Raw genomic sequence first — 11,575 nt, 5'->3', positions numbered from 1 at the left:
AATTCTTCAATTTTCAAATTCCTCAAGTTTGCATTTTCTTCAACTTTTTGACTTGTGCTCTTCATTGACTATATATATATATATATATATATATATATATATATATATATATATATAGGAAAATAGGTTAGTACTCCTAGGAGTACATACTCCTACACAGGTCTCTTGTTGTTTCGTTCGCCCATTCCATCGCTCACCCCGCATTCCTTTATTTTGCCTGTTAATTAACTAAAATAATAATACGTGAAAAAAATTCTAACTAAACAAGGTCATTGCTCCGATTTTCCTGGAGGTTTATTGTTTAGGTGGCGACCTTATCCAGTTGAACGCATATCGATCTCTTCTCCTGTGTCATTATCGGCGGCGGCGACGACGACGATGGCGGCTTGCATCGTGGTTGGGGGCGTGATATTGGCCGCAAAAGAAGAGCTCGCTCGACGGCGTCCTCCACTGCAGTACGTGGTTCCTCTTCTCACCGGCCAATGGCCTCAACGTCAATGACCAGGTTCGTTTCTGCCGCGCGAAGACCATACTCGAAATCAAATCTACGGTTCGCTCACATCTCCTCTTCTTCAAGCATCCAGGTCATCGGCTTCACCTGCAGCGCAGCTACTTGAAGAGCCTATATAGGAAAATAGGTTAGTACTCCTGGGAGTACATACTCCTACACAGGTCTCTTGTTGTTTCGTTCGCCCATTCCATCGCTCACCCCGCATTCCTTTATTTTGCCTGTTAATTAACTAAAATAATAATACGTGAAAAAAAAATCTAACTAAACAAGGTCATTGCTCCGATTTTCCTGGAGGTTTATTGTTTAGCTGGCGACCTTATCCAGTTGAACGCATATCGATCTCTTCTCCCGTGTCATTATCGGTGGCGACGACGGCGACGATGGCGGCTTGCATCATGGTTGGGGGCGTGATATTGGCCGCAAAAGAAGAGCTCGCTCGACGGCGTCCTCCACTGCAGTACGTGGTTCCTCTTCTCACTGGCCAACGGCCTCAACGTCAATGACCAGGTTCGTTTCTGCCGCGCGAAGATCATACTCGAAATCAAATCTACGGTTCGCTCACATCTCCTCTTCTTCAAGCATCCAGGTCGTCGGCTTCACCTGCAGCGCAGCTACTTGAAGAGCGCCATGCAAGAGAACAACGACGCCCAGTTTTTCCCACTCGACGTAGGAGTCTAATCCGAGTTCTTCCAACCCATAAGCAGCTGGTTTGGAAGCCCACTAATCAAGTAATATTAGGTACCTTTTCGATTTGTCTCATTACCATCTAGTACATACATAAATTCCTCATGGCCGAAATCTAATCCCGTTGAGCGCCATTGATTCTGGCGGCTCTCCTTCTGACTTCTTTCGGGTAAACAGGGCAGAAACCACCACGGATCCGATGCGACATGTTTGCGTGTGCAATATTTTCTGCATTTTTCCTTCTTGATAATGCTGTGGTCATTGATACCAAATATTTGGTATATTCATCGCGCGTTAGTGAGAATATGAGCCAAATCCATCATGCCCTGAGTGTAGTTCTAGTAAACTAGATGAGTATATTCATCAATGAAATCAGGATATACATCCACCTTCGTTTAATTGCCGTGGCCACTGTCCAATTGATTGGAGAACCAGAGGAGACTCACCTTCTCTCACCCCAGCTACCTAATTAAACTCTTATTCTTCAAGATCTACACAAATTTTCATATATCAGGTCAGCTACTGTCCTTCCTCGTGTAAACAAACTTTGAAGCTCTTTTTACTCTGTTTCTTTGTGGATGCTTGGTACACGTAGTTCAGTTTTTTCGTATATATAGCCAGGGACTTTGATATATTGTACAGTTATACAAATTATTTTTCAAGCAAATCTAACTTATGTTGCTAATTGTTTCCATTGAATATCCATGGATGCAATGCATGTAGGTTTGTGTGACTGAGGAGCAACTCCATGCGATGTACAGAAGCATATCTGCAGTTTCCCGGAAGACATAATCCTTCTTTTCTCCATTTTTTTGTAGCATTTAAAACTTTTTGAAGATGTAAAAATAGTTGCATAGTCCAGTTTTCTTGATCAGTATAAATGTTTCTGCTATATGCAAATTTCTGTACAACGAGTGCATCTTTTAAGCATGTTCTGCTAGATAGACCAATACTTCTATCTGAAGTAGTATACACTTCTTTGGCAATATTAATATGTATTTCTTTGGTTACAAGCACTGTATAGTTCTTCGAATGATAAGCAATAGTATGTGAAAAGGTTGCATATGCTTTTTGAATGATACTAACTATATACTTAAAAAAAAGAGGTCATGCTGAAGTATATACTGTTTTTAATCCCATGAAGTATATACTTCAAATCCAGTGAAGCTGTTTTAATCCCATGAAGTATATAATGCTTTATATCCAGTGAAGTATACTGCTTTAAGTTCAGTGAAGTATATAGTTGTTTTTTAAACAAGTAGTATATACTTCTTATGTATCATCCACTGAAGTATATACCACCTTAAATAAGGACTATATAACACATACTTCATTTAATTGTATCATATAACTGAAAAAGCTGCAGTATATATTACGTAAAACAGTATATGCTCCTTACAAAATTAGTATATATAGTCCTTACAAAAATAAGTACATACCTCCTTCTAATAAAAAAAGTTAGCATATACTTGAAAAAAACAGTATTTACCTGTTCCAAGGAAAATGGAGTGTACACCTTTTGAGATTATTGAGGTACATACTCCTTCAGAAGTGAAACTACAGTACTGAATATACTACAGTACATAGATGGACACAAACAAACCCATGCAATCTTCCAAGTTGCTACGTATAGGACCAATTCAATCGGCACCAAGGATCTCTAATTCTCCTTCCAAACGCAAGCACTCTATTTAAAACGTGATATACTCCTAAGGAAAGGTGATATACTTCCTTCTGAAATAACAACTCTTAAACAGATTCCTATTTTCTAGCGGGTCAAGATGGCCGTTCCTCCCTTCCAGGTCATCACATGGACCCACCTTATATACCGATTATTTTTCTGCCATTTTTACGTTGGTTCTCAGTTGTTTATCTTATCCATCAGGGGTGGGAGTACATACTCGTGGGAGTATAAAAAAGGAGTCATATATATATATATATATATATATATATATATATATATATATATATATATATATATATATATATACGGTCTATTCTGCTAATATTAGCAGAATAACTATTCTGCACATCACTTCGGCACTGCACGCTCAACAGAAGCGCACTGCATCATTTTAACGACAAGCACTGCAATATATACTGTTGTGAACTTCTCGTCGGAAAAAACTGCACGCGTTATTTTTTCGGTACTATTTTCGCTCTAATTTTTTAACCGTTTATCGGAATGAGGCGTGTAATATACCGTTAAAAAGCTATGGATTAGGCGCAACTTCTACATGTTGAATACTTTTCGAGATTTCACACGGTTTAAGAGCAGTTTTGAAAATGGTGCGGCGGATGACGAGTGGCAGCGACCGTTTTTTCGCGTTTTTTTCTAAACCGCTTGTCGGAATGAAGCAAATGATACGCCATTGGATAGATATCGTCGAGGCGCATCTTTTTCATATATAAATGTTTCTCTAATTCCTTACGGTTTAAGAGCAGTTTCAAATTTACTAAATCGCGGAATTCTGTTTTTCAATTTTTTTCAAATTTTCGGTACTGTTTTCACTCCAGTTTTTGAACCATTTGTCAAAGCGAGGCGTGTGATACGCCGTTGGAAAGCTACGAATGAGGCGCAACTTTCATATGTTGAAATATTTTTGAAATTCCTTACGGTTTTAAGTTAATTTTGTAAATCGTGCGGCGGACGACGAGTGGCAGCGGCCGTTTTTGGCGAAATTTTTGCAAACCGCTGGTCGAAACGATTCAAAAGAAACACCGTTGGAAAGATACCGATGATGCACAACTCTTTCATGTAGAACTCTCTCTCTAATTCCTTACGGTTTAAGAGCAGTTTCGATTCTACTGAAATGTGGCACTTTGTTTTTCCGCGACACTAAAATCGATGAGTGGACCACATCAGACAGAAAACCGCACTGCTTCGGACTAAAAACTGCACTGCATTAGACAGTCAAGTGCACTACATTTTTAATGCATTTTTTGTTTCAAATGTAGTGTACTAAAAAGTCCTTCATATTGAGCTTCTTTCAAGATCAAAGTGCACCACATTTGCATGTTTTCTAGATGCATTTTTAGACCAAAGTGCACCGCATTGGCATTTTTTTCAAAATTCATTTTTGTTTTATATGAAGTGTACCAAAAAGTTCTTCGTAGTGGACTTTTTTGCAAGACCAAAGCGCACTGCATTTTGCATGTTTTAAATGCAAAGAGAACTCCTCTATACATTTTTTTACAAAATGAACTCCTTTGTTTTGCAAAGTGCACCGCAAAGGTTTTCTTAATGAGCTGCATCGATTTTAACAAATTATACACCATGTCCTTACAAATTTGCAAAAAAACCTCCAAAAATAATAAAAAGTGAACTCCTCTATACAATTTTTTACAAGTGAACTCCTTTGTTTTTGCAAAGTGCACCGCAAAGGTTTTCTTAGTGAGCTGCATCGGTTTTAACAAATTATACACCATGTCCTTACAAATTTGCAAACAACAATTCCTCCAAAAATAATAAAAAGTGAACTCATGTGTACAATATTTGACGAAGTGAACTCCTTTGTACTATGCACTACACTGCAATTCTAGACTGAAGGCGGAGCTGGAGTTCTGGATCAGACATGAAATTTTCAAAGAAAAAGCAATGAACTGCACAGAAGATGCCATGAACCAAAAACTATGCAAAACACTTTGAAACTGAACCACGAACTCCCGGCCGGAGGAGCCATCGACCTCGATCAAACTGCAACAGGGAGCTAGCCGAGTTGCACTGTAGCGAGAGGTGACTCTCCTCATCGACAAAGGGAACTACAACCAACGGTCAACCAAAACAGCATGGCAGCGCCGCAACGGACCTCCTTGCGCCCCTTCCCGACGCGGCCATTAGCCGTCAAGTCCAAGATGGGGAGAAGGCGAGACGGGGGAGCTGGCCCGGCCGTAGTGGAGGAGGCCGTAGTCCAGCTCAATAGTAAGGCCGCCGTTGCGGATGCCCACAGGGGATCACTGAGAACTGCAAATAGCCACGGCCACAAGGAGGGGATGGAGCCTATATTGGGCAAGCAGGGATTAGCGCGCCTGGATGCAGGTGGCTCTCGATCTCCTCCAGCGGCTACGCAGGAAGGTGGAGACGTGTCGGCGTCGCATAGGGAGGGTCGTGGGTGACGGTGCACTGGCCGTGTTGGAGGCACGAGGTCGCCGGGGTAGCGCAGATCTGGGGCAGCCGCGGCTCTAGGGGGAGGTAATGGGGGGACGGGCGGAGTGGATCCGGCCCGAGCATGAGACCAAACGCTTCTCATCGGCACGCGTTGTGGCCATAGCTGGTGAGCAAGGAAGAAGTAGAGGGGGATGTAGCATGGGGTAGGAGATGGTTGGGGTCCTACGAATGGATCCCGTCGAGGATGCAGCTCGGGGGGTGAGGGGGCGACGTGGGAAGCAGGGAGGTGCGAGCGCATGGTTGGGGGCCGGTCCAGGGGCCGTGCGTGGTGGTGGCCGGGGCGGGGAGGCGCGTGGTGGTGACCGTGACGGGATGGCGCGGGTGGTGGTTGGGAAGGGGTGGCGCGTGGTGGTGGCCGGGAAGGGGCGGCGCGGGTGGTGCGCAGCTGAAATAGGGTGGGCAGTGTGTGGGCGGGTTGGGGCTGTGCGAGAGGATGGCAACGCGCCGGATCCAGTGTCGTGCTGCACGGGATGGGGGCCGCCGTTGACCGAAGGGGTCCGGTGGCGGGAAGATGTGGCATGGTGGGGGTGCGCGCGGGGGCAATGTGCGGGGAGGGAGGACGGGGCGCCGGCAAGGTGCGCGAAAGATGGGCAGCTCGCCAGCCACCGCGGCGGAGGGAGTTGGCCGGGCGCTGGGGCGGCGCCGGCAGTGGAAGGTGGAGGGGAGGTGGGAGTAAAGTGCGGGGAGGAAGAAGGTGGGAGGGAGAGGGTTGGGCACGGGAAGTGGGGATGGTTTCCTGGGGTTGGTTGACTTTTTTCTTTTTTCCCGTATGTTCGGGTCTCGTAGGCGCGACGGGGGTGTTGGTGTTAGCAGAATAAGCACACTGTTAGCAGAATAAGAGTCTTAAGGGTGTTATCATAATAGACCCACCCTATATATATATATAATATAGCCGGTCTATTCTGCTAATATTAGCAGAATAACTATTCTGATAACACTTCCGCACTGCACGCTCTATGCAAGTGCACGTCATTGTTTGAACCAAGTGTGCTGCAGTACTCACGCGAGTGAACTTCCCATCGCAAAAAAACTGCACGCCGTGTTTTTCCGGTACTGTTTTCGTTCTAGTTTTTTAACAGTTTATCGAAACAGGCGTATAATAAACCGTTGGAAATCTATGGATTAAGCGCAACTTCTATATGTGGAACACTTTCCGAGATTCCTCGCGGTTTAAGAGCAGTTTTGAAAATGGTGTGGCTCACAACGAGTGGCAGCAAGCGTATTTTTGTGATTTTTTCTAAACCGTTCATAGGAATAAAGCCAATGATATGCTGTTGGAAAGATTCGTCGAGGCGCATCTTTTTCATATGTATTATTTTCTCTAATTCGTTACGGTTTAAGAGCAGTTTCAAATTTACTAAATCGCGGAATTGCGTTTTTTTTGAAATTTTTGCAATTTTCGGTACTGTTTTCGCTCTAATTTTTGAACCATTTGTTGAAACGAGGCATGTAATATGTCATTGGAAAGCTATGGACAAGGCGCAACTTTCATATGTTGAAATGTTTTTGAGATTCCTTACGGTGTTTAGTTAATTTTGAAAATTGTGCGGCTGACGATGAGAGTCAGCGGCCGTTTTTCGTGAATTTTTACAAACCACTGATCGGAATGATTTAAACGATACACGGTTGGAAAGATATCAACGAGGCGCAACTTTTTCATGTAGAACACTCTCGCTAATTCCTTACGATTTCAGAGCAGTTTTGAAATTACCAAAATGCGGACACTGTTTCTGGCGACACCCAAATCAACGAATGAATTTCATCCGACAGAAAACCGCACTGCTTCAGACGGAAAACCGCACTGCATCAAACAGTAAGTGAACTTCATGTTTTTCTGTGGGACGTATATTTTCTTAGACGAGAAAGTGGACCGCACTTCACATCAGCCGTAAGTGAACCGCTTGAATTCTTTTTGTCGTCTCCATAACAATTTTTCTGCATTTAACATTGGGATTAAGTGAACCACAACACTATGAAAATGAACCGCCTCACCACCTAAAATGAATCACATGAGTTTTCGTTTTTTTCATACTTATTACTTTATATGGGTGTAGACCGGGGCGAGTGGACCGCGGGAACTGAGACATCTAATAAGAAGTGAGCTTCTTTTGAGATATTTTTGTCTGTTTACCAAGATAATCACGGAGGAGTTTTGTAATGAACTGCGAGATAGAGACAAAGTGAGCTTCAACATCTAGCTGAATGTTTTACACAGCCACACACACACACATACAAAATTTGCACTCTCCACTAGCCGGACATCCATCTACAAAACCAAACCACACCACACTAACAAAGAAAGCAAACTCCAGTGATATCCCAAACAAATCGAGGCCAAACTGCACGACTTCGGCATCTGTAGGTGGACCAAGTTTTGGGGGGGGATCCAACGACCTCCAATTCGGTGATTGACTAGAGGAAGCCCTAGCAGCGAACAACATTGCACACACAAAACCAAAATGTAACGAACTGCAGGCGTCGCACTGCAGCAGCAAAATAAACTAAAAAACCTCTAAAATGAAATTGAATAGAGAGGTGTTAGTGAAAATTGAATAGCGTTGCACAATTTTTTTGAACTCCAGTGCAGCGGGATGCGCATGACACCCAGCATGGCGTCGCCGTCCGTACTGCCTGTTGTGGGATGCACGGCGAACGATGCGCCCATGGGAGCGGACTGCACACCACGGCATAGTGAGCTGCAAAAATGAGCCGCGACGAGCTGCACACTGAGCTACAACGAACTACAAGCCATGTTGCCGACGTCTTCATCCTCGGGCCGGCATCATCGTCACACGCAGCGCCGAGGAAGATGTAACGGTGGATCTCACCGGATCCGTGGCAGGGTTGGCGCAGAGTGGACGAGGCCTCCCGGATCTGACGCAGGGAGAGGAGAGGTTGCTCCGATCCATCACCGGCGCAGTGGGAGGTTGGTGCGGTACGGGGAGGGAGGGGGCCAAGCTGGCTGGCTTCAAGGGCCGGGCAGTTGGCTGCGCGGGAGCGGCGTGCTCCGGTGGAAATGGGGAGCTCTGGTGGTGGCGGCGGAGGGAATCGGGGCGGATCAGATCAGAGAGCTCTGCCGCGGATCTGGCAAATCAGCCAATGGGTCTGAGGTGAGAGGCATGGCCTAGGCGGTTACCAGCAGGGAAAGGGGTGCCTGTGCACCGGAATGTTAGGCGCGGCGGCGCATCGCCGGGTGGGACGAAGTGCAGAGGTCGGGGGACCCGCCATTGGGTCCTGGCAGGTGCTCAAGGGTGGCGCGCTGGATCTCATCGCAGCCGGCTTGGAAGGGGCAGCGCCAACCATGGGGTGGAGTGGGAGCCGCCATGGGAGTGGGTGGTTTGAGAGAAAGAGGCGCGGCGGCTATGCACTAAGGTCAGAGGAAGGTGGAGGCGGCTGCGTGCCGTGGTCAGAGGAAGGTCGAGGGGACACCGGGAGGGGTGGGTGTGGGGTTGTGCGGGCATGGGGGAGTTGCGGGTGGGGGAATGGGGGTAGGTGGGTTGTCGGCCTCGAGCGCCACGGAGTAGGGGTCGGTTGCAGTTTGTCTGTCTTGGCTTTTTCTGTTCTGTTCGGGGTGCTGAGCAGGTTTCGAAGGTGTTAGCAGAATAAGACCAGGTGTTATTAGAATAAGATCTTAAGGGGTGTTATCATAATAGACCCACCCTATATATGTATTTGAGTTTTCAATGTCCTCAACAACATTCACTTATAGCTAATTCTTCAAGTTGATTTTCATCTAAGTGAATGTGATCAGACCCATTCCCCCTCTATGCTAAACTCAACCCAGTCTGTTCACAAATTCTTCATATGCGTTCTATTTGAAACCCGTTCAAAGTCTTCACTGTGTCCTTGACAACTGAAAAATTTGTGAATGATACTCTAAATATTTCACATTTGAATTTTTGGCTATTGCCGCTCAAACTGTTCCACTTCCCATGATGGATTAAGCTACTCACCCAAGACCCCCCATGATCTCCACCTCTCAGTACGTGGATGACACATGTCGATAGGATAGCAAGGGTCGGGGCATGTTCGTCCAAAATCTTCGGGCGAGCAGTTTTTCACTTTGGCTATAAATACCCCTCACCCTCCTCAGACCTCACTTACTCCGCTCGATCTCACTCCCGTCGCTCGAGCTCTGACCTAGCACCATTGCTACACTCCATTGTTGCCAGTGAGGAAGAGCTTAACTGCCTTGACCTCGCCGTCATCGTACTCGCTCCGGCCGCGGAAATCTTCACTCCGCCGTCACCGTAGCTGTCTCCCGCCGTGAGTTAGGGCGTGGGAGATCTGAACTAACGAACTTATCCATCTCCACTCCTAGTTCATCGTGTTCTTCATCAAGGGTAATTAAAATCTAATTTTACTGCCATATTTTGGTTCTTATGATTTTCACAAAATCCTCAAAAGGTGTTTATTCTTCAAATCTACTCCTTAGAACACCTCAATGCTTCTTTCCCTTGATTTGTTTCTCTAAGCTATGATTTTCCTCAAGATTCCTCAATTGTGTGGATTTTCTAATCTGTACAACTCTGGGACCTGAGTCAAGAACGCTTAGTGAAATTCCTCAAGACATCTATGGTCAAATTCCTCAACTTGATACTTTTTGAAAAATTTCTAAGAACACATATGACCTCTCCAAATTCTTCGCACCTATACTTTCTTCACAGGTACAAAATGTCTGATGACGAATCACTAGGTTCTCATCAACGTAACTCATTTGCAGCGTTCGTTGAAGAAAAATTTGCATCCTTCCTCAGAAATATCCAAAGTTCAAAGTCTTCAAGTGAGGAAAATGGCAGATGGGAAGAGACCTCAGAAAGGAGGAAAGAGGCCAGAGACGAACACATCATTTGCAATCCCTGAGGATATATATGATGAATATTGCTGATGTCTGCTAGAACTACGTCGGTATTTCCCCAAAGAGGAAGGGATGATGCAGTATAGCAACAGCAGGTATTTCCCTCAATGACGAGACCAAGGTTATCGAACCAGTAGGAGAACCTCCTCACACCACGTAAACAGCACCTGCGCACAAATAACAAATACTCACAACCCGACGTGTTAAAGGGGTTGTCAATGCCTTTCGGGTACGGTGCCTCAAGATAGGCAAATAACGTGAGGTAAAAGTGGTATGTAGGATTTATAGATCACGGAACAAATAAATTGCAGCAAGGTATTTTTGTATTTTTGGTTTAATAGATCTGAAAATAAATGCAAAGGAAAATAGATCATAAAGGCAAATATGATGAAAAGAGACTCGGGGGCCGTAGGTTTCACTAGTGGCTTCTCTCGAGAAAAATAGCAAACGGTGGGAAAACAATTACTGTTGGGCAATTGATAGAACTTCAAATAATCATGATGATATCCAGGCAATTATCATTATATAGGCATCACGTCCAAGATTAGTAGACCGACTCCTGCCTGCATCTACTACTATTACTCCACACATCGACCGCTATCCAACATGCATCTAGTGTATTAAGTTCATGGAAAAACGGAGTAATGCAATAAGAACGATGACATGATGTAGACAAGATCTGTTTATCTATTTATTTAGATATAGACCCCATCTTGTTATCCTTAGTAGCAACGATACATACGTGTCGGTTCCCCTTCTGTCACTGGGATCAAGCACCGTAAGATCGAACCCACTACAAAGCACCTCTTCCCATTGCAAGATAAATAGATCAAGTTGGCCAAACAAAACTCAAATATCGGAGAAGAAATATGAATCATGCATATAAGAGATCAAAGAAGACTCAAATAACTTTCATGGATAAAACATACATCTGATCATAAACTCAAAGTTCATCGAATCCCAACAAACACACCGCAAAAGGCTTACATCATATGGATCTCCAAGAGACCATTGTATTGATAATCAAGAGAGAGAGAGAGAGAGGAAGCCATATAGCTACTAACTACGGTCCCGTAGTTCTATAAAGAACTACTCACGCATCATCGAGAAGCACCAATGGAAGTGGTGAACACATCCGTGATGGTGTCTAGATTGGATCTGGTGGTTCTGGACTCTGCAACGGCTGGAATTGATTTTCGTTGACTCCCCTAGGGTTTCTGGAATATTGGGGTATTTATAGAGCAACGAGGTGGTTCAGGGGGCACCCGAGGTGGGCACAACCCACCAGGGCGCACTTGGGCCTCCTGGCGCACCCTGGTGGGTGCTGCCCTCCTCGAGGCACCCCCCAGGTACA

General features: G+C 45.0%; 1 long non-coding RNA gene across 3 annotated transcripts; it reads left to right on the top strand.

Moving 5' to 3' along the window:
• The first annotated feature begins 299 nt into the window (after window positions 1-299).
• On the top strand, window positions 300-2,234 carry LOC123094887 (uncharacterized). 3 transcript variants are annotated; one of them, XR_006446025.1, is made up of 4 exons: window positions 300-505; window positions 585-638; window positions 806-1,018; window positions 1,098-2,232. It is a non-coding gene; the product is annotated as an uncharacterized lncRNA (long non-coding RNA). The 3 variants fall into 3 exon arrangements; XR_006446026.1 differs by having other exon boundaries at window positions 337-505; window positions 819-1,018; XR_006446024.1 differs by having other exon boundaries at window positions 334-505; window positions 585-1,018; window positions 1,098-2,234.
• Window positions 2,235-11,575: the final 9,341 nt, after the last annotated feature.

The sequence above is a fragment of the Triticum aestivum genome, chromosome 4B (assembly GCF_018294505.1).
Source record: "Triticum aestivum cultivar Chinese Spring chromosome 4B, IWGSC CS RefSeq v2.1, whole genome shotgun sequence".
In the NCBI taxonomy this organism is placed as follows: Eukaryota; Viridiplantae; Streptophyta; class Magnoliopsida; order Poales; family Poaceae; genus Triticum; species Triticum aestivum.
The sequence above is the reverse complement of the archived record's forward strand: the minus strand, read 5'-3'. Positions and strand labels throughout refer to the sequence as shown.